The sequence below is a fragment of the Bubalus bubalis genome, chromosome 20 (genome assembly GCF_019923935.1).
Source record: "Bubalus bubalis isolate 160015118507 breed Murrah chromosome 20, NDDB_SH_1, whole genome shotgun sequence".
NCBI classification, from domain to species: Eukaryota; Metazoa; Chordata; class Mammalia; order Artiodactyla; family Bovidae; genus Bubalus; species Bubalus bubalis.
In genome coordinates, this window is record NC_059176.1 from 49,504,614 (window position 1) to 49,524,169 (window position 19,556).

The 19,556-nt window shown below is 44.8% G+C and overlaps 1 long non-coding RNA gene across 1 annotated transcript in view; it reads right to left on the reverse strand.

Moving 5' to 3' along the window:
* The window catches only part of LOC123330702, a 28,458-nt gene extending 10,123 nt beyond the window's left edge, over positions 1 to 18,335 (reverse strand). Inside the window, exon 1 of the long non-coding RNA XR_006546774.2 lies at positions 17,569 to 18,335. This is a non-coding gene — a long non-coding RNA (uncharacterized LOC123330702). The remainder of the gene's footprint in view (positions 1 to 17,568) is intronic.
* Between the last annotated feature and the right edge of the window lie 1,221 nt (positions 18,336 to 19,556).

Genomic DNA, 19,556 nt, shown 5'->3' on the forward strand with positions numbered 1-19,556 from the left:
CTGAATATTAATATAGTCTACCACAGAAAACAAGTCGAAAAACCTCACAACCTCCAGGAGGGCATATATGCCCTCTCTAAGAAGAACCTCCAGGATGGCAGAGGCAAGAACTATGAAGGACAATGGCCTGATGAATCCCCACTTCCCCTGAGAGCAGGACTAAGACCTAAGCAAGAAACATTCCCTCTACCTAGGGTTCCATGTCAGCCCAGCAGAATTTCAAGATTTCTATAGACCAGTGACTACCATGTCGCCCATTCTTTCCTTTCTAAATGAAATAGTTACTGGGATTGTCCAATCTCTGTTCTTCGTTTGTCCATTGGGTGTATAGAGGGCTGATAACTTGTCTTTTATGGTCTAGATCTCCTGATCAATTGGAGCTACCTCTAGACCTGATGTATTGGGTTAGCCAAAAAGTTCATTTGAGTTTTTATGGGAAAACCTAAATGAACTTTTTGGCCAACAACAATAGCAACACTCATGAAATCCTTGACTTAAAGTCTGGTGCCTTGTTTAGATGGGAATTTAGGTTGTTGCCTGTGAGAAGAATGAATTTATTTTGCAAAAAAACCAGGGAAATAAATATTTGTGACCAAAGGGGAATACTGGGGTAGATTGTATTATTTTCCAAAATGTCTGTTGCTCCTCTATGGCTACTTCCTTTGGGGTCCCTATCTACTTGAGGATTGTATTTGCAACCCCATTGACCTTGGGCTTGGGCACGTGACTTTCTTTGGCTAATAAAATGTGAGTAGAACAGCCAGATGTCGCTTCTGAGCAAGAGTTTGAAGAGCCTGCTCATGGCCCACCATTTTCTTTTTTCCTTCTGTCACTAGGCTAGTGATGTTCCAGGTAGGAACTGCTCTTTCAGCCTAGATCCCACAGCGAAGTTGCAGCCAACTCTCAACATATATGTAGTATGTTTGTAGTATTAAGTCAATGAGATCTAGGTGATGTTTGTTACCACAGCATAACCAGAGCAATCCTGCCTGATACAAGAGGGAATGAACAAGATTATGTAAGTATCATTCCATTTTTATAAAGTTTGCAAACAGGCAATATTTAGGAATAAACCTGGAATGGCAAAATCATAAAGAAAACAAGAGCATAATTGACACCAAATTCATGAGAGTGGTGGCCTTGGGTTGATGTAAGGGAGATGGACATGATTGGAGAGTTCTAGACTCTTCATATGTTATATTTACTCTTCTGTGTGTGGATTAGGCAATTTAAAGAAAAAGAAAGGGAAAGCTTGGCAGATTATGTTTTCCAAAGATGGACACGATAATTCCTGTTTAAATAAATATTCTTCTAGAACTCACTACTCTCCCTGTCTTGAACCCAGGCAACTGTATGACTGCCTCAGTCAATATGATATAGCAGAAATAGGCCATGTAACTTCTTTTATTTATTTATTGCCATACCCTGTGGGGCGTGTGGGATCTTAGTTCCTCAACCAGGGACCAAACCTGTGCCCCATGCAGTGGAAGCATGGAGTCCTAATTACTGGACAACCCAGGGAAGTCCTGAGGCTCTGTAACTTCTAAGGCAGGATTGTGCAAACAGCACGCACTGTGCTTTGCCTTCTTGGACACTTTCTCCTGCATCCCAGCTACAAGCTAGTTTGAGGAAGCCCACACTAGTCCACGTGGAGAGACCATGTGTAGGTGTTTGGGCTGACAGCCCAGCTGAGGCTCCAGACAACAACCAGCATCAAACAACCAGATGTAAGTAAAGATGCCTCCAGATGACCCCAGCCCCCAACCACTGGGACATCCACAGCCTTTGCATCTTCCCAGGTAAGACTCCAGATATCAGGGAGCATAGATAAGCCACCCCTGTTAGATCCTGTTTCATTTTCTAACCCAGAGTTCATAAAACATAATAATGCTTGTTTTGGGGGCATTGAGTTTGTTATGTAACAGCAGATAACTTAGGACAGTTTTAAAAAAATACACATTGTAAAACTGTTTCAGTGATCTACTATTTAAAAATCTCTCCACAGGCCCTTTTAAGTGAGTTTGCACATGTTAGATGGTAGGTGGTCCACAGAATGACATGGAGGGGTCCTGACAGGAAAGGTCCTGCAGGGGAAGAAGTCTAGGCTCATAGTCTTTGCAAAGGAAATTCTCCCTTATTACTCAGTAAAGAAAGTAGAAGTTTATTCAATATTTATGGCAAGAGTTCCACTGAACCCTGGTTCTTTCACTCAATCATTCATTCACAAATTCATTCATGCATTCATTAAACAATTGCTGGTCAGTTCCTAATGGCTCAGTTGGTAAAGAACCTGCCTGCAATGCAGGAGACCTGGGTCCAATCTCTGGGTTGGGAAGACCCCCTGGAGAAGGGAATGGCAACCCACTGTAGTATTCTTGCCTACTGTCTATGAGGTCGTAAAGAGTCGGACACAATGAGTAACAAACACTTTTTAGTAAGCTCCAGGCTTGAATGTAGAGCTCAGTAAGTCAGGGTCCCTGGTCCAGAAAGGAAGGCCAGGAATCCAGATGCCTGTAGCAGCTCTCTTTCTTTCTTTAATCCTGTAGGCTTATATTTAGGTTCTAGTTTTGGGGCATGGAGGATGCATACTCATAATAAAATTATAGAGAAAAGCATGGGAATGATTAATGTAAATTCAGGATAGGAGTAACTCTAGGAGGAGGACAGAATGATAAGCCCCCCTGGGCAGGGCCTCCAGGGGGCTTCTATGATTCTGATAATGCTCTATTTCTTAAGCACTGAGTGAGTTCATTTTATTAATATCTTTTAAGCTTTATATAAATATGTATATATATCTCATATCCTCTCATGTGTGATATATTTATCAGTAAAAATTTGTAAAGAGTGTTCATCATTAAGAGGTTTATGAAGTACATATTTGGAAACAAAATCAAGTTTTGTTGTCAGCAGTCCAGTTAAATAACATAAAATATCTGCTTAATGAAATATGAACAAGCCATTAAAATAATAATATAATCTTACCTTATTGAAATGAATCCACATCCATGATATATTAAATAAGCAAGCTAACTTAGGACTTCCCTGACAGTCCAGTGGATAACATTCTGAACTTCAGGGCAGGGGGTATGGGTTTGATCCCTGGTCAGGAAATCAAAATCCCACATGCCGCCCAAAAACTTAAACTATAGATGCCAAGTGTCTACTGACAGATGAATGAATCAACAAGATTTGGTATATAATGGAACATTATTCAACCTTAAAAAGAAGGAAACTCCGACACGCACTGTAATAGATAAACCTTGAAGATACTCTGCTCAGTGAAATAAACCAGTCACAGAAGAACAAATACTGTAAGACTCCATTCCCATGAGATATTTAGAGAAGGCAAATTCATAGACCGAAAAAAGAATGGTGGTTCCAGAGGCTGGGGGTTGGTGGTGGAGGGGACTGGGGAGTTAATGTTTAATGTGTGCAGAATTTTAGTTGGAGAAGATGAAAAACTTCTAGAGATAAACGGTGGTAATAGTTGCACGACAATGTGACTGTGCTTAATGCCACAGAACTGTGTGGTTAAAAATGGTTAAAATGGTAAATTTTATGTTTATTTTATCATGAAAAGAAATGGCTATATATTAATATATAATACAATAACCTCTGTGTGTGTTTTTGTAAGACAGAGAAAGAGAGAGGGAAAGAGAGGGAAAATGTATAGGGGAAAATCTGACAGGAATTATATAATATGTCTACAATGGTTATCTTTTGGTGTTCAGGCTACAGATGATCTTTATTTTCTTGCTTATACTTCATGATTTTCTACATACTATAGTTTTTTTACTCTGAGTAAATTTTGTATGTGTAGTCAGAATACAATAAACCTGATTTAAAAGAAAGGAATTCCATGTTCTATCAAGAAGTGGCAATTGTTGCCAAAACAATCTTGAAGAAAAGGGACAAAGCAGAAGGCATAACCCTCTCAGATTTCAGACAATACTACAAAGCTATAGTAATCAAAAGAGCATTGGCACAAAAACAGATGTATGGACCGTTGGAACAGAATAGAGAGCCCAGAAATAAAGAAAATATGGTCAATTAATCTTCAACAAAAGAGGTAAGAATATACAATAGAGAAAAGACAATCTCTTCAGCAAGTGGTAGTAGGAAAGTTGGACAGCCACGTGTAAACCAATGAATTTAGAACACATCCTCACACCATGTACAAAGATAAACTCAAAATGACTTAAATATAGGACATGACACCATAAAACTCTTAGAGATGAATATAGGTAAAACATTCTCGGACATAAATCATACCAATATTTCTTGGTCAGTCTCCCAAGGCAATAGAAATAAAAGCAAAAATGGACAAAAGGCACCTAATCAAACTTACAAGCCTTTGTACAGCAAAGGAAACCAAAAACAAAACAAAATGAACCTACAGGCTGGGAGAAAGTATTTGCAAATGATGTGAATTTGCATTTGCATCATTTGTATCGTTGTATCTGCATCATTAAGCTCTTACAAGAAAAGCTTAATTTTCAAAAATATACTAAGAGCTCACACAACTCAATAACAACAAAAGACCTCCCCCAAACAACCCAACTGAAGAATGGGCAGAATATCTTAATAGAAGTTTCTCCAAAGATATCCAGATGACCAACAGGCACAAGAAAAGATGCTCAATATTGCTTTTTACTTTAGAAATGAAAATCAAAACTACAATGAGGTACCACCTCACACCAATCAGAATGGCTATAATTTAAATACTGGAAACACTCCCAGTCCTGGGCATATATCTGGGCAAAACTATAATTCAAAAAGATAATGCATTCTTATGCAGCACTAATCACAATAGCCAAGACATGGAAGCAACCTAAATGTCCATGGACAGATGAGGGGGTAAACAAGATGTGGTTGCATATATACAATGGAATACGAGTCAGCCATAAAAATGAAACAACGCCAATGGAGAGACTGAAAGCACATGGAGAGACTGAAAGGAGTAAGTCAGAAAGAGAAAGGCAAACACCATATGATATCACTTATAAATTCACAAATGAACTTATCTACAAAATAGAAACAGACTCACAGATACAGAGAACAGACTGGCTGCCGAGAGGGAGTGGGGGTGGGGGAGGGATGCAGTGGGAGTTTGGAATTAGCAGATACAAGCTAGTATATGTAGGATGGATACACAACCAGGTCCTCCTGTATAGCACAGGGAGCTGTATACAGTATCTTGTGATAAACCATAATGGAAAAGAATATGAAAATGAATGTATACATGCATATAATTGAATCACTTTGCTGTACAGCAGAAATTAATACATCATGGTAGATCAACTAGCTGCAATTCAATACATTTTTTAAAAGAAGTAGCAACTGTGATTGATTAAAGAGACAACAGTCAAACAAGCAAGATAAAAAAATTAAAAGGAAATGATTCTCCAATAAAAGTGACTCATTCAGGCAACAGTAGAAATCAATAAGGTGAGATGAGCCAGCTTTAGATTTCCTCTCTGACATATTCATGCCTATTTCACAATAATAGAGCATCTGAAACTACGCTTATCCTCTCTTTGCCAGCTTTAGAACCAACTCCCCTTATCCATTCCTAAATTTCTTTTCTTTAAGATCGAGTCCTGAACTTCCTCCAGACAAACCCCTAGTGCACATCATCCCCAAGAGACTGACCTTAGTATTTCAGAATGAACAAGAACTCTGGGACCCTAAACCCCTTTCTTCATCACACACTGTGCTTTTTCTCGGATCTTAGCCTGGCCACAGGATTCTGGTTGTCTTTCCTTTCAGTCATGGGGTCCAGATGTTTCTCTCTTTCTAAGATAGAGGCTGTGTCTTCCAGAAATCATGTCTTAAAAGTGTCCTCAAGGGGCTTCCCTGGTGGCTCAGTAGTAAAGGATCCGCCTGCCAATGCAGGAGACACGAGTTCAATCCCTGATCTGGGAAGATTCCATGTGCCACGGAACTACTAAGCCCATGCGCCATAACTACTGAGCTTACGCCCTAGAGCCTGTGCTGCGCAACAAGAGAAGCCACCACAATGAGAAGCCCATGCGCCGCAACTAGAGAAAGCCCACGCAGCAACAAAGACCCAGAACAACAAATAAATGAATAAAAGTATTTTTTCAAAAGCCTCCTCAAATTTTGGTGCTTTCAGTGAGCCTCAGCCTTCCTAGTTCTGCCTATTCCAGCTCCTCTTGGCTGGGTCTACTCTTCCTTCACCTCAAGCTCAGTTGTGTCCCCCTCACCCCATGTAGCTTTGGCCTTAGGACCTGGTGGAGCTTAGAATAGTCTTGCAGAGACAGCCTTTTCATAAACTAATGGGATGGACAGGCTTCCAGAAAAGCCATTTGACCCTTTGAAAGAGGATTCTGAAAATACTTTGTAGCCTATGAAACTCTGACTTTATAATTCCATTTCTGAGACTCGATCTTAAGGAAATATTCCAAAATGAAAGGACACAAATTAATGCAGAAATAGGAATCATGTAATTTAAGTCAGCAAAATAGCAGATGCAGCCTAGATGTCTAAGAGCAGAAGATTGATCAAATGAAGCAAATTATAGCCAGTGTGTATTGTGGACAGTTATGCAGCCATGAATAAATTTGTGGAGTATCATTAATGCTATGGGGAAAATACTGGATCAAAATTATGTATTTGGTATGATTTCAAGTGAAATAAAAAAGTCATAGAAAAAAAATAGAAAAGAAATATGCCAAAATATTAATAGTTTGCCTCTGGGTGGTAAGATTCTAGGTACATTTTTTTCCCCCTGTTTGTCTTTGTACTTAGACTTTTCAAGTGTTCCATGGGAGTACAAATCACTTTTATAATCTGTAGGAAAAAACTCCAAAAGACTTTCCACACACAGGAGAAGAAATAACTACATCACGCTTGGACTGGGTGTCCTAGTCTGAATGGCTAGGTTCCCGAGTATTGAGCTGGCCAAAAAGTTTGTTCGGGCTTTTCCATAACATTGTATAAATAATCCAAACTAACTTTTGGGCCAACCCATTATACGAGGGTGGTCCACTGAGAACCTAACTTGGGCTTTGTCTTTCTGCTGATGTCTTGTAAGGGGCTCCTGTTTATGCCGGGTGGGCACAGATAAGCTGATCTGTGCTCTGCCTGATGGAGATGGAATATGGAGGACAGGGTAGAACACATCCTTTGTTCTGGGGAGCTGGTGTTGGCAGACAGGCCTGGGCTGGTTCTCAGGAACTCAGGGAAGCAGGCACAAGGGTTGCTATTCATGGAGAGGCAGCTGTCTGAGCCCGGGTCCCTCTGTGAATGGGAAAGGCCTGAAAGAACCAAGAATCAGGAGCCAAGGCCCTGGGCGCTTGCGAGGCCCCCCAGGCTCGTGGAGGAAGGCGTGTTCCTGACGGCCCAGCTGGCATGGGCAGGGATGGTGGAGTGAGATTTTCCTGCAGCACCAGTGACTAGGAGGAAGATAGCAGCTCTGCAGCAGGAGACTCAAGCTCCCTGTTTCTCAGTAAGACTGGTGGCCGATTCCCTCCTGTGATGGCAGCCTGTCCCCCTACCTGATTTCTGGGGGGTTGTCCACTCCCTGCCCCCACTCCCCACCCCAGTGCTCACTGTCTCTGCACTGGCGTCTGTGGCTCCTGTCCATCTTGCATCTCACAGGCTGGCCAGTCATACTTCTCAATCCATCATTTCATTAAAGTCAAATTCTTCAACTCTTAGGGTTCAAGGTTTTTTCCCCCTATAACTCTTTTTTAAAACTGTGTTTTCCCCTTGAACTCTATCTTTTTTAAAAAATGTGTCAACTCAGTTATTTTATTTTTAAAAGGTTTTTATTTTATTTACTATTTATTTGGCCTCAGCAGGTTTTAGTTACAGCACATTTTTAGTTGTAGCTTGCAAACTCTGAGTTGTGGCATGTGGGATCTCGTTCACTGACCAGGGATCAAACCCAGGTCCAGTGCATTGGGAGCAGAGAGTCTTAGCCAGTGGACCACCAGGGACGTCTCCATGTTAATAGCTCTATAAACCATTGCCTGCCCAGCATGGTAACAACAGATCCAAGGTTTCCTCTTCAAGTTGTAAGTACGATCATCTGATCAATCTTATGAATTTTGGTTAGATTTGTGGGTCAGGGAATTGGAATAGGAAGTCATCTGGAGATGGGGTACCTCCAGGGGCAAATAATAGCCAGTTTGGGGCTTCTCCAGTTTTGGGGGCGGCAGGTGGTCAGGACTGTGCCAGCTTGCTCTAGCAATAGTACACATTTTACTGAGGCTGGTGGTGGATGCCCGGTCTGGGTACAGAGCAGTACCCCTCTTCCTGAATGCCCTGGCACATGGGCATTGCCGGTGCTGGCCTGGAGTCTCAAATGAGACTGCGGAGGTGTGGGCGGCTACAGGGGTGAAAGGAGCCCCGCTGAACACGGAAGGGGAGCCTGAGGGAGGTGCTGGAGAGGAAAGAAAATTTCCATTTGGCTTTTCCAGCTTCTTGCCACGTCCCTAGAGCACAGCCACTTGGCGGCTCTCCTAGTGCCTGATCCCTAGTCTTCCTTCATGAATTTTTCATTTCAGGCAAAGAGCCCTTATCTCTCACCGGGGCTGCTATGGGAGCCTGCTTTCTCAGCAGCTGGAGACAGAGCAGATGAAGAATTGCATTAAGGCAGAATTATCTGTCTCTGGAGAGAGGAAGGGCATTCTGTGCTCCTGGAGGGACAGCTCCTATCCCATATTACTGTAGGTTTCCATCTTTCAGAAGAAGGCTGGGCTACTGTTTTATTGAGATACTATCGAGGGCAGAGAGAAGCCCACCAGGCTCCTCTGTCCATGGGATTTCCCAGGCAAGGATACTGGAGGGGGTTGCAATTTCCTTCTCCAGGGGATCTTTCCAACCCAGGGATCAAACCTCTGTCTTCTGCACTGGCACATGGATTCTTTACCACTAAGCCACCTGGGAAACCCATGGGTTGAACTGAGTTTCCCCCAAAGATATGTTGAAATCCTAACCCCCAGTACTTCAGACTGGGATTTTATTTGGAAATAGAGTTGTTGCAGTTGTAATTAGTTAACATGAGACACAGACACATGGGGGGAGAAGGCCATGAAAAGATGGAGTAGAGCCCGGAGTGACACAATATAAGACAAGGATTCCTAAAAACCCCCAGAAACTAGAGAAAGACCAGGAAGGATTCTCCTGTACAGGTTTCGGATGGAGTGTGGCCCTGCTGATAACCTTGATTTTGATAAGCCTCCGGAACTGAGACAATGCTTTTCTATTATTTGAAGCCATGCAGTATGTGGTGCTTTGTTACAGCAGCCCTGGGAAACTGATACTCACTCTCAGAATAGACTCTGGAAACCAGACCCCAGAATTCCTGCCCAACCGGTACGAAGACCTCCATTCATCCTCTTGCCAAGGATGTATAATATTAGCGCCAATGTATAATATTAGACCTGAAAACGGAAGTGGGAAAGAAAATAGGGAGTTGTAGGTCTTAGGGTCATTGGTGCACAGGGCCTGTGAGCTGAAGGGAACCTAGCTAGACCTGGCAAGCTCGAGTTCTAACACAGTGCCCTCTGAGACAATTTTCCTTTTGTTATTCATCTTTTACGGCTGTCTTGAAAAGTCCCAGCGGATAGAGCCGGGAGAAATGACAATTGTTGAAGAGGAAACAGTGCCGCCCTGAGGCCAGGGTGGGAACTGCAGCAGGAATCATTCCGTGATCCCAAGGGGACCTGCCTCAGAGCGTCATGCACCAGATCCGCTCCTCCCTCCCCGATTCCACAGCCACAGTTCCTTTAGAGGCTTTATTTTTTATTTTCTTACCAAAAATATCAGTTTCCTCATGGAAGCTCCCCAGAGAATTCTTAGCTGTTTACTAATGCTGAGAAGTCAGTCCTCTAAGCTCCCAAGGAATGCAGTCCCTAACTCCCCATGGCCCCTTTGGAACCCCTGCTTCTCCTCACCCCCAGAAACCCCCACTACGCCGCCAAGTGCTCCTGTCACTTAGAGATGAACCCTTGAGTAGCCGATTAGTGTTATCCTGGGGCAGCCTCTCAAGCAGAGCTCACATGCTTTCCTGTGTGCCTGCTCCGTCGCTCAGTCGTGTCCGACTCTGCAACCCCATAGACTGTAGCCCGTCAGGCTCCTCTGTCCATGCGATTTCCCAGGCAAGAATACTGGACTGGGTTGCCATTTCCTCCTCTAGGGGATTTTCCTGACCCAGGGATGGAACCTGTATCTCTATGCCTCCTGCGATGGTAGGCAAATTCTTTACCATTGAGCCACCTGGGAAGCCCCCATATGCTTTCAGAGGGAGTTAAATAGATCTTTTCCCCCTTTCACTGAACATTATTTTAAATTGTATCAGTTATAGGTTAAACCGGATTGACAGTGTGAAAAAGACAAATGCCTGCTTGCTGTCTCTCCTGGCATTGCCCCCACATCAACCCTGATGGGTAGAGATTGTTATCATTCTCATTTTATAGACAGGGAACTTGAGGCCCAGGGAGATGAATGACTTGCTCAAGGTCATGCAGGAATAAGGAACACTGCTGGATCTCTCATCTCTTTTCTTTCCCCCATTCTATCTTCTGCAAGCATCTTCAAAGGGATTAAACATTCAAATCCTTGCCACAATCTCTGCTCTAGGGCATGGTGTTCTTTTTACTGTTACTTCTTAAACTGTTTTCTACTACATTATTCAAGTTGCAAAATCAATATCTATCTATTGTAACTAAATAAATATCTCTACCACCACCTCCTAAGGTGAACAATATTAACAGTTTGGTGAGTTTCTTTCCTATTTTTTTCCTAAGGAAATACAAATGCAAGTTCGTAAAAATGCAGATAGGAGTTCCCCACTTCCATTTACAACATTTTAATCAAAAGCAAAAATCACCTTGTACAACTGGCTTACAATGTATTTTTCACTTAACAACATATCATGACCAATTTTTTACAAATAATATTGACCTTTCTTGTTCCTAATAGCAGTCCAAAATTTCATAGTACAAAATGCACCATAAATTATTCAATCACCCCCTGGTTGGTGGACATCCAGGTTGTTTCTTGTGATTATTGCTATTGTCAATAATCTGGCAATAATTGTCTCTGTAAATGTCTTCTTAGAAACCAGTGCTTTACTTTTGTGGGATGTATTCCTAAAAGTAGGAATGTAGGATCAAAGTGTTTGCACATTAAAACTGGGAACAAACTGAATTTCCAACAATAGGAGGTTGATTAGCACTCATCCCACACAAGGAAACATTCCTTACAAATAACAGCAAATTGCTATTGGTTTTGAAAAGTGCTTGAAGCTATTTAGAGAAAAGTCATGTTATGTAGTGTTACCCTATTTTGTAAAAATATATGCATAGAATAAAAGACTTTGAGAAAGAATACTGAAATATTATCAGTGGTCATTTCTGTGTGGTGGGGTCAGAAGCGACCTTTATTTTCTTATCTTGCCTTGTCTATATTTTCTAAAATTTCCCCAAGGAAATGTGTAGTAATGTGTTAGGCTCCCTCAGGTTGCAGGGAGGCAGAGAAGAGACCAGCTCAGGTGTCTAACCTGGCAAAGGTGAGGTTATTTTAAGGCTTCACCAGAAAGGTGAGGATGCCAGGTGTCTAGGAGGCTGGTAGATCATTCAGGATGGCGGTGGCTCTAGCGGCCCCCTGGGAGAAGTGGGGTAAGCTTCTGCTCAGCCTTCAAGGCTAGGGGAGGTGCTGGCCTTGCTCCAAGGGATGCCCTCAAGTGCATCTTGGTCCAGGCATTTTGCCCTGGCTTCTGCTTCGCCCTGGAGTCTCAGCCTCTGTTGCTGCTCCCAGTGCCTGGCTGCATGCTCCTCCCTGCTTGAAGGATCTGCTTCTGTTCCTTCCGTGGCCTCTGCTTATGGACCTCCTACTCTCCGCTCCTCTACCACTCCGTGTCCCCCTTCTCTGAGAGTCTTGCACTTTCCATAAACCCTTTAAGAAACATGATCTGGGACTTCCTTGGTGGGCTAGTGGTTAGGACTCTGCTTTCCATTGCAGGAGAAGCACGTTCGATCCCTGGTGTGGGAACTAAGATCCTACGTGCTGTGAGTTAGCTAAGCCCAAGCACCATAACTAGAGACGCATGCGCACTGCAACAAGGACCCAGCACGCGGCTTCCCTGGCGGCTCAGTGGTAAAGAATCCATCTGCCACTGCAGGAGACACAGGTTCAGTCCCTGATCTGGGAAGACCCCATATGCCACGGAACAACTAAGCTCTGGCGCCACAACTCTTGAGCCTGTGCTCTAGAGCCAGTGCTTGGCAACAAGAGAAGCCACCGCAGTGAAGCCTGTGCACCACAACTGAGGAGTAGCCCCCGCTCCTGGCAACTAGAGAAAAACCCGAGCACAGAGAAAAGCCCAAGCACAGCAACGAAGACCCGGACAACCAAAAATAGATAAATAAGATCATTAAAAAAAAAAAAAAAAAAAAAAAAAGACCCAGCACAGCTGAAAAAGAAAAAAAGAAAAAAAAAACAAACGATCTGACTGGGTGGCCAGTATAGGGTGCACCCGTTGGGCATAGCTCTAGCACCTGTCCAGGTCAGGTCGCACTGGTCAGCCTTTGTCAGAGATCCTGGGCCAGGTCAGCTGTCACAACGGTGGGGGAATTAGGCTGCATGTCACTTGTCTGTGACAACCAGAATGGTTCATTTTCTAAGGCTGCTGAGTCAAAGTGCCACAAACTTAAATAACAGAAAGGTGTTGTCTCACAGTTCTGGATGCAGGATCAGTCTGAGATCAGTGTCAGCGGGACTGGTTTCTCATGAGGGCTGTGAGGGAGAATCTTGTCCATGCTCGCATTTTGGTGGTTTGCTGGCAATCTTTAGAGCTCCTGGGCTTACGGCATCGCCACGATCATAGCCTCTGTCTTTACACCCTGTTCTCCCTGTGTGTGTCTGTGTCCAAATTCCTCCTTTTTATAAGGACACCAGTCATATTGGATTAGGGATTAGAAGGCATTTACATCAAACAGAACTGCTTTAGCCACGGTGAAATTCTAAGACCTAGCTGGCCAGCTGGTTTGATACTAATTTAGAATTTACTTCATCTCTATGTCCTGCAAACAGGCTATTCCTTTAATATGTAATCATAAGTGTATGTCAGTGGATAGCTTTGTTATTAAATACAATTAAGACTAGCCTGGTGATACAGTGCATGACAGTCCATCTGGCCAAGGCAGGGGACACAGGTTTCATCCCAAATGCCAGAAGATTCCACATGCCAGGGAGCAGCTAAGCCCATGAGCTGCAATGACTGAGCCAGCAAGCTTCAACTTCTGAAGCCTGTGCTCCACAACAGGAGAGGCCACAGCAATGAGAAGCCTGCACACGTCAGTGAGAGTAGCCCCCACACCCCGCAGCTAGAGAAAAGCCCAAGCAGCAATGAAGACTGAAGACCCAGTGCAACCAAAATAAATAAATAAAAATTAAAATGATAAAAACTAGCCTTATGATTTCTGAGGTTTTTAAAAATTTTTCTTCTTTTGTTTTTCAACCTTGGCTGCACCAGGTCTTAGTCACAGCATGTGGGATTTAGTTCCCAGACCGGGGATCGAACCCAGGCCCCCTGCATTGGAAGCATAGAGTCTCAGTTGCAAGACCGCCAGGGATATCCCATGAGTTCTCAGGTTTAATCTCCTCCTAAACCATACCAAACCCCTGCCAAAAAGTCCTTGGCCTATGGCAGGCTCAGGGGCCCCAAAAGGGAGTTAGGCCACAGCACTCCTGTGTCTCTGAACACTAAACTAGGGACCAGCTCTGAGTAATCGAGTTGAATAACATTGTAGGGGAAATGTTTCCATCCTCTGGCCCAGGAACCTAGCCTCCATTTATGGTCTTGTTCCCATGGGAAAATGCATTCCAAATTCCAAACAACTGATGTGCACAGGAACTTACACTCTGGAGGTTAGGGACTGCCAGAATGTGTTTTCTCATAGCTTAGTTTTCTGGTAGCTTCCCACGAGTCCTGTGCCCCAGCCCCTTCCTCACCTCCTGTCTGCCCTATACACACTCAACCCTCAAATGGTACCTCTTCTGTGAAGTCTCAGCCAGTTTCCTCTCTCTCCCTCCCTTGAACCCCAGAACCTTTGGACCTGGGCTGCAGTGCCTCCCTTGCTTTGCCTGGGCTCTAGGGAACCGTGTGCAAGGTTCCTGACCTCTAACAGGATCTTAAGATCCTTGAGGTCAAAATTGTATGTTTCTCATCTTTGTATCCTTCCGGGATGACTTCTTTGGTGGCTCAGTGGTAAAGAATCCGCCTGCTAATGCAGGAGATGTGGGTTCAATCCTTGGGTCAGGAAGATCCCCTGGAGAAGGAAATGGCAACCCACTCCAGTATTCTTGCCTGGGAAACCCCATGGACAGAGGAGCCTGGTGGGCTACAGTCCCTGGGGTCACTTAGTGGCTAAACAATAACAATAATCCTTCCAGGAAGAGTGTGAGGCAGACAGCATTCGCAAAGCAGCTACCGTTCGCCAGACTCTGAAACAATGCTTCTTGCAGGCTTTCTTTTACTTATTCCCTTGCCCCCAGCCCAAGACTGGACACATTCTAGACACTCAGTGTGTAATTCTTAAATGGATTGAATCCCTTTCTATGAAAACCTTCCTGCAGGTTTCTTTCCCTGTCTTTTCCTGGCCCCTGGAGCCTGCTGTCCCAAGCTCCTGGACTCATCGGTGTTATTCAAGCTGCCCCTGCCTCCCTCAGGGCTGAGGGATTTGGCCAGGTGGCAGAATTTGCTCCCAAGGGAACCGTCATCTGGCATCTGTGGGAAATCCAGCCCCCTCCTGTCCCCACCCTGCCAGCAGATGGGACCCACTGAATGCACTGGCTCCCCTGCTCCGGTGAGAACAGGAACACGTTGGCTCCCTGGGACTCACAACGTGAGAACAGGTGCGCTGAGGAGAAATCTCAGTCTGAAAGCCCAGGTGCACACAAGGTTTAGCTTTGTTTTTCATGAATCAAGCACTCTGCCAAACTGCTGTCGTTCAGTGGCTAAGTCGTGTCTGACCTCGTGGACTGCAGCACGCCAGGCTTCCCTGTCCTTCACTATCTCCCCGAGTTTGCTGAAACTCACGTCCATTGAGTCGATGATGCCATCCAACCATCTCATTCTCTTTCCCCTTCTCCTCCTGCCTTCAATCTTCCCAAACATCAGGGTTTTTTCCAATGAGTTGGCTCTTTGCATCACGTGGCCAAACCTGCTAAACTGGGGGGAGCTTAACTCCAGCTGTTCTTAGAGATGAGTTCCTTGCTCCCCTATCCCACCCCAGGGTTGATTTCTGTCCTCACATCTTAGGCTGTGCTGAACTGTCTCTCACTGGATATATGCCCATGTGGTTACTGCTGAGACGTCCACAACCATGCCCCCTGGTCTTTCAAATTGCAAATTCCATCTCAGCTAGCCCTCTACCAAGACACACTCTCCAGCCAACCCACCAGGGGTCACATGTGAGGTTTCCAGGGTCTGCCAGAGAGTCAGGTCCGGTCTGCGCTGCTCCTAGGACCCCTGACCTCCTGGTCCTCCCAGGCCCATCTGCCTTCCCCTTCCTCCCAGATATTTTTGTCTCCTCCAGGAAATCTTCTCTATCTGGGAGCCTTAAATCAGACCCATGTAAGCACTCCAGGAAGGGAGTTTGTATTTAGTGGGTGACTTCTGTTTACTGATGCAGCCCTGCCCAGAGATAGGGAGGGCTACAGTCCCTGGAGTCACTTAGTGGCCCCACACTCTTTGGAGGAATGGAAAAACTATCAATACAAGGAGGAAGAAAAAACTCCTACATGAATACATCAAAACGCTTATCCCAATCTTATTGATTGCCCCTAACCCCAGCTCTTCTGTCAAGAGTGAACATGCCTTGATTTGGGGCACCAGGAAGAGCTCAGGTAGGGTGGACTGCCACCTTCAGAGGGACTCCAAGTCCTACTGCTGTTTGTCCACAGCCACCCTGATGGCACAGAGAAGAACCCAGGGCTTCATCCCAGTGGTCAGCATGCTGGGATCAGATTGTGGGAGCCCTGAATAACAGTGAAGAAACCCTTCAGCCTAAGCAAAATAGGAAAGAAGGGGTTGATTTCTAGGAGGGGAGTAAGCAGGAAGTCTTTGTGGAGGAGGTGGCATTCAGCGTGACTTAGATGTGACTGGAAGCAGGGGAGACAGGAGTGGCCTGGCTGGGGAGCTGGCGAGGGTGGGGAGAAACGGACAGTGCATTGCGCCTTGAGTATTTGCTCCAAAAGCAACAGCTTTTCAATTTTTGAGCTAAAACACTGACCCAGTGAAAAGACGTTTGAGGGGATAGAGTCAGAGCAAAACCACAGGGTTATGGAGAAGGTGGTGGAAATCTTAGGTCCTATTGCCGAGCCATTCGAGCAGACCCAAGAGCCAGACTGCCAGGGCTCCAACCCTGGCTGTGCTACTCACCAGCTGCACCTCCTTCAGTAAATTACAAACCCCCTCTGGCCCATGGATTCCTCAGCTGTGATGTGTAGGTGATAAAAATCCTCATCAAGTGGCTGTGCAGATGAACTACATGTGTAAGAAGTTAAAGCGTGTGAATTTACCTGTATATGTATTAGTGAATTCACATGGGTAAGCAAGCGTTTAGACTAGTACTCAGCATATAGCAATGACTCATTGGATATCAGCCATGTTCCTGTTCGTAATGATGGAGATGATGAAGAAGATGGCATGAAGGTGGCTTCCCTACCAACTAAACCCCGTAAGGGGCCTTAGGCCTCAGTCCCCTTCCAGCCCCACCCCTCACTGTTAGTCTCCAGCTGAGCCTCTGATTCCAAGTAGGGGAAGACACCTGTGCCCTTTGAGATTCAAGGTTTCTAATTCTGTGACCATCTGACTGCTGTCCCACCTAGGCTTCTCTGCTGCTCAGGGGTGGGGCCTAGGAGAGGTGGGCCTCACTGATGGAGAAGAGTTTCCCCCCAGTCAGCAGAGCAGGTTGAGGGAAGAGTTATTCCCCCAGCTCCACGTCTCACTTAGTTCAGCTCTCTCCTTAGCCATCTCCTAAGACATCTACGTGTAAGCCCTGACAGAAGCACAGGCTTACCCAGGTCTTGCAGCCAATGAATGGCCGATGTTGAATTCAAACTCAGTCCATCTGGCTTTTAACTAATGCACTAAAGCCACTGCAATAGATCAGATATCAAAGAAGTTTCTAGGAATCTTGATGCCTTTAGTGGATCTGTGCAGGCAAATGCTGATGGGCCAAGATAGAATGATCACAAGGATATGTATTAGTCGTGTCCAACCCTTTGAGACTTCATGGACTGTAGCCCTTCAGGTTCCTCTGGCCATGGGATTTCCCAAACAAGAATACTGGGGTAGATAGCCATTCCCTTCTCCAGGGGATATTCCTGACCCAGGGATGGAACCTGGGCCTCCTGCTTTGCAGATGGATTCTTTACAATCTGAGCCAACAGGGAAGTCCCATCATAAAATATGTAATAGACAAACTATAAGAAAGCAGAATTTAAGCCAAAATTCAGAAGAAAAGCAATCTTTTCTATTCCCTTGCAAAACACCCCAAAACTTTGTTGGCTTAAAACCACAAAACTCACATTTGCTCAAGATTCTGTAACACAGGCAGGTGTTGGCAGGGACAGCTCTTCTCTGGTCTGCATGCCATCATCTGGGGCCGCTTGACTGAGGCTGGAGGAGGCCGGACTCACTTGGTTGGAAGTTGATGTCGGCTATTGGATGGGCCCCAGCTGGGGCTGTCAGCCCAGGGGACCACCTTTTCATAGCCTCCCCACACAGCTAAGTGGGGCTTCCCGCAGCATGCCAGCTGGGTTCTGAGTGGGAGAACCTCCAAAAGGACAGGCCAGGTGTTCAGGCACTTTTTCAGCCTCTGCTAGCATCTTTTTGCTAATGCCCCATCAGGCAAAATTTGTTACAAATTTTCAGGGTAGGAGGTGCTATGGTGGTGGTTTAGTTGCTAAGTTGTGTCTGACTCTTTGCGACCCCAGGGACTGTCATCCACCAGGGTCATCTGTGCACTGGATTTCCCAGGCAAGAGTACTGGCGTGGGTTGCCATTTCCTTCTCCATGGATCTTCTTGACCCAGAGACTGAAGTCCTGCAATGAGTCTCCTGCATTGGCAGGCAAATTCTTTACCAACTTAGCCACCAGGGAAGCTCCAGGGGGTGCTATACACAGGCAAATACTAGAGAGTATGGCTTATTGGGAGCCGCCAAAGTGGCAGTCAGCGTCCACTTTATTTTCCAAATCTTCCCCCTTTGTGCCCGTGACACCTTCTCTTCCAGGCTGAAACATTGCTCTGGCCAGTAGCCTCTCTCAGCTCAGCCTTTGCTCTCCCCTCATTTAATCACACATTTTCAGCCAACGCACCACTTGCATCACAGCTGCTATTTCCAAACAGCTTCCTTCAGCCCTGCTTTTCCCTCAGGATACTGCCCTGTCTCCTTCCTTAACTTTCAAAATCCTTCAAAGAGCTGCCGACGCCGGAAGTAGAAAGGGTCACCTAAAGCCTATTTGCCAAATTTATTGAATTTTTTAATTTGCCCATTTAAAAGAATAATGTCTTTATTGTTTTCAATGACTATACCAATATGCATTTCTTCTGAATGTGTAAATATTGGGTTGGCCAAAAAAGTTCATTTAGGCTTTTCCATAAGATCTTACAGAAAAATCTGAATGAACTTTTTGGCCAACCCTGATAAATCTATTCAAAATATACTCCTCTGGACTATAAGTTAAAAAAAAAAAGAATATATTCATAAGAAACCTAAACCACTTTGTGACACTTAGCTTTCAACAAAGCGATGTTCCATAAAAAATATTCTTCTTTAAGAAGAGGAAGATGGATTTGGGGAGACAGTCACCAGTCTCTGCCACTTTCCTTAACCGTCTGAATTGGCCTTTTCCAGTAACTTCCTCACCAGGCCCTCTGCTCCTTCTCTTCCTAATCACCTGCTCATGCTGCAGCCAGAGGGATCTTTCTAAAGTTTAGACCTGAACACCTCACTCTCCCACTTAAAAATCTCTTCACCACATCTCACTGTTCACAGGATAAATCCAAACACTTAGAATAACAGTTTATGGGGACTTCCCTGGTGGTCCAGTGGCTAAGCCTCCACACTCCCAATGCAGGGGCCCTGGGTTCAATCCCTGGTCAGGGAACTAGATCCCATATGCCACAACTAAAGATCCTGCAAGCTGCAACAAAGACTGAAGATCCCACGCGCTGCAGCTAAGACCCGGCATAGCCAAAAATTAAAAAAAAAAAAAAAAATTATAGACTCACCTACCTTGCTTTTCCAGCCTCATTCCCTATTATTCTCTCTTTTCTTCCACCAACTCCAGAGTCAGCCTCACCTTTCTAAGCTCGTGGAATGTTCTTTATTTTATTTATCTATTTTAAAAGATTTATATAATTATGGCTGCACTGGGTCTTTGTTTGGAGAAGGAAATGGCAACCCACTCCAGTACTCTTGCCTAGAAAATCCCATGGATGGAGGAGCCTGGTGCAGGCTACTGTCCTGGGGTCGCATTGCTGTGCAGGCTTTCTCTAGTTGCAGCAGGCAGG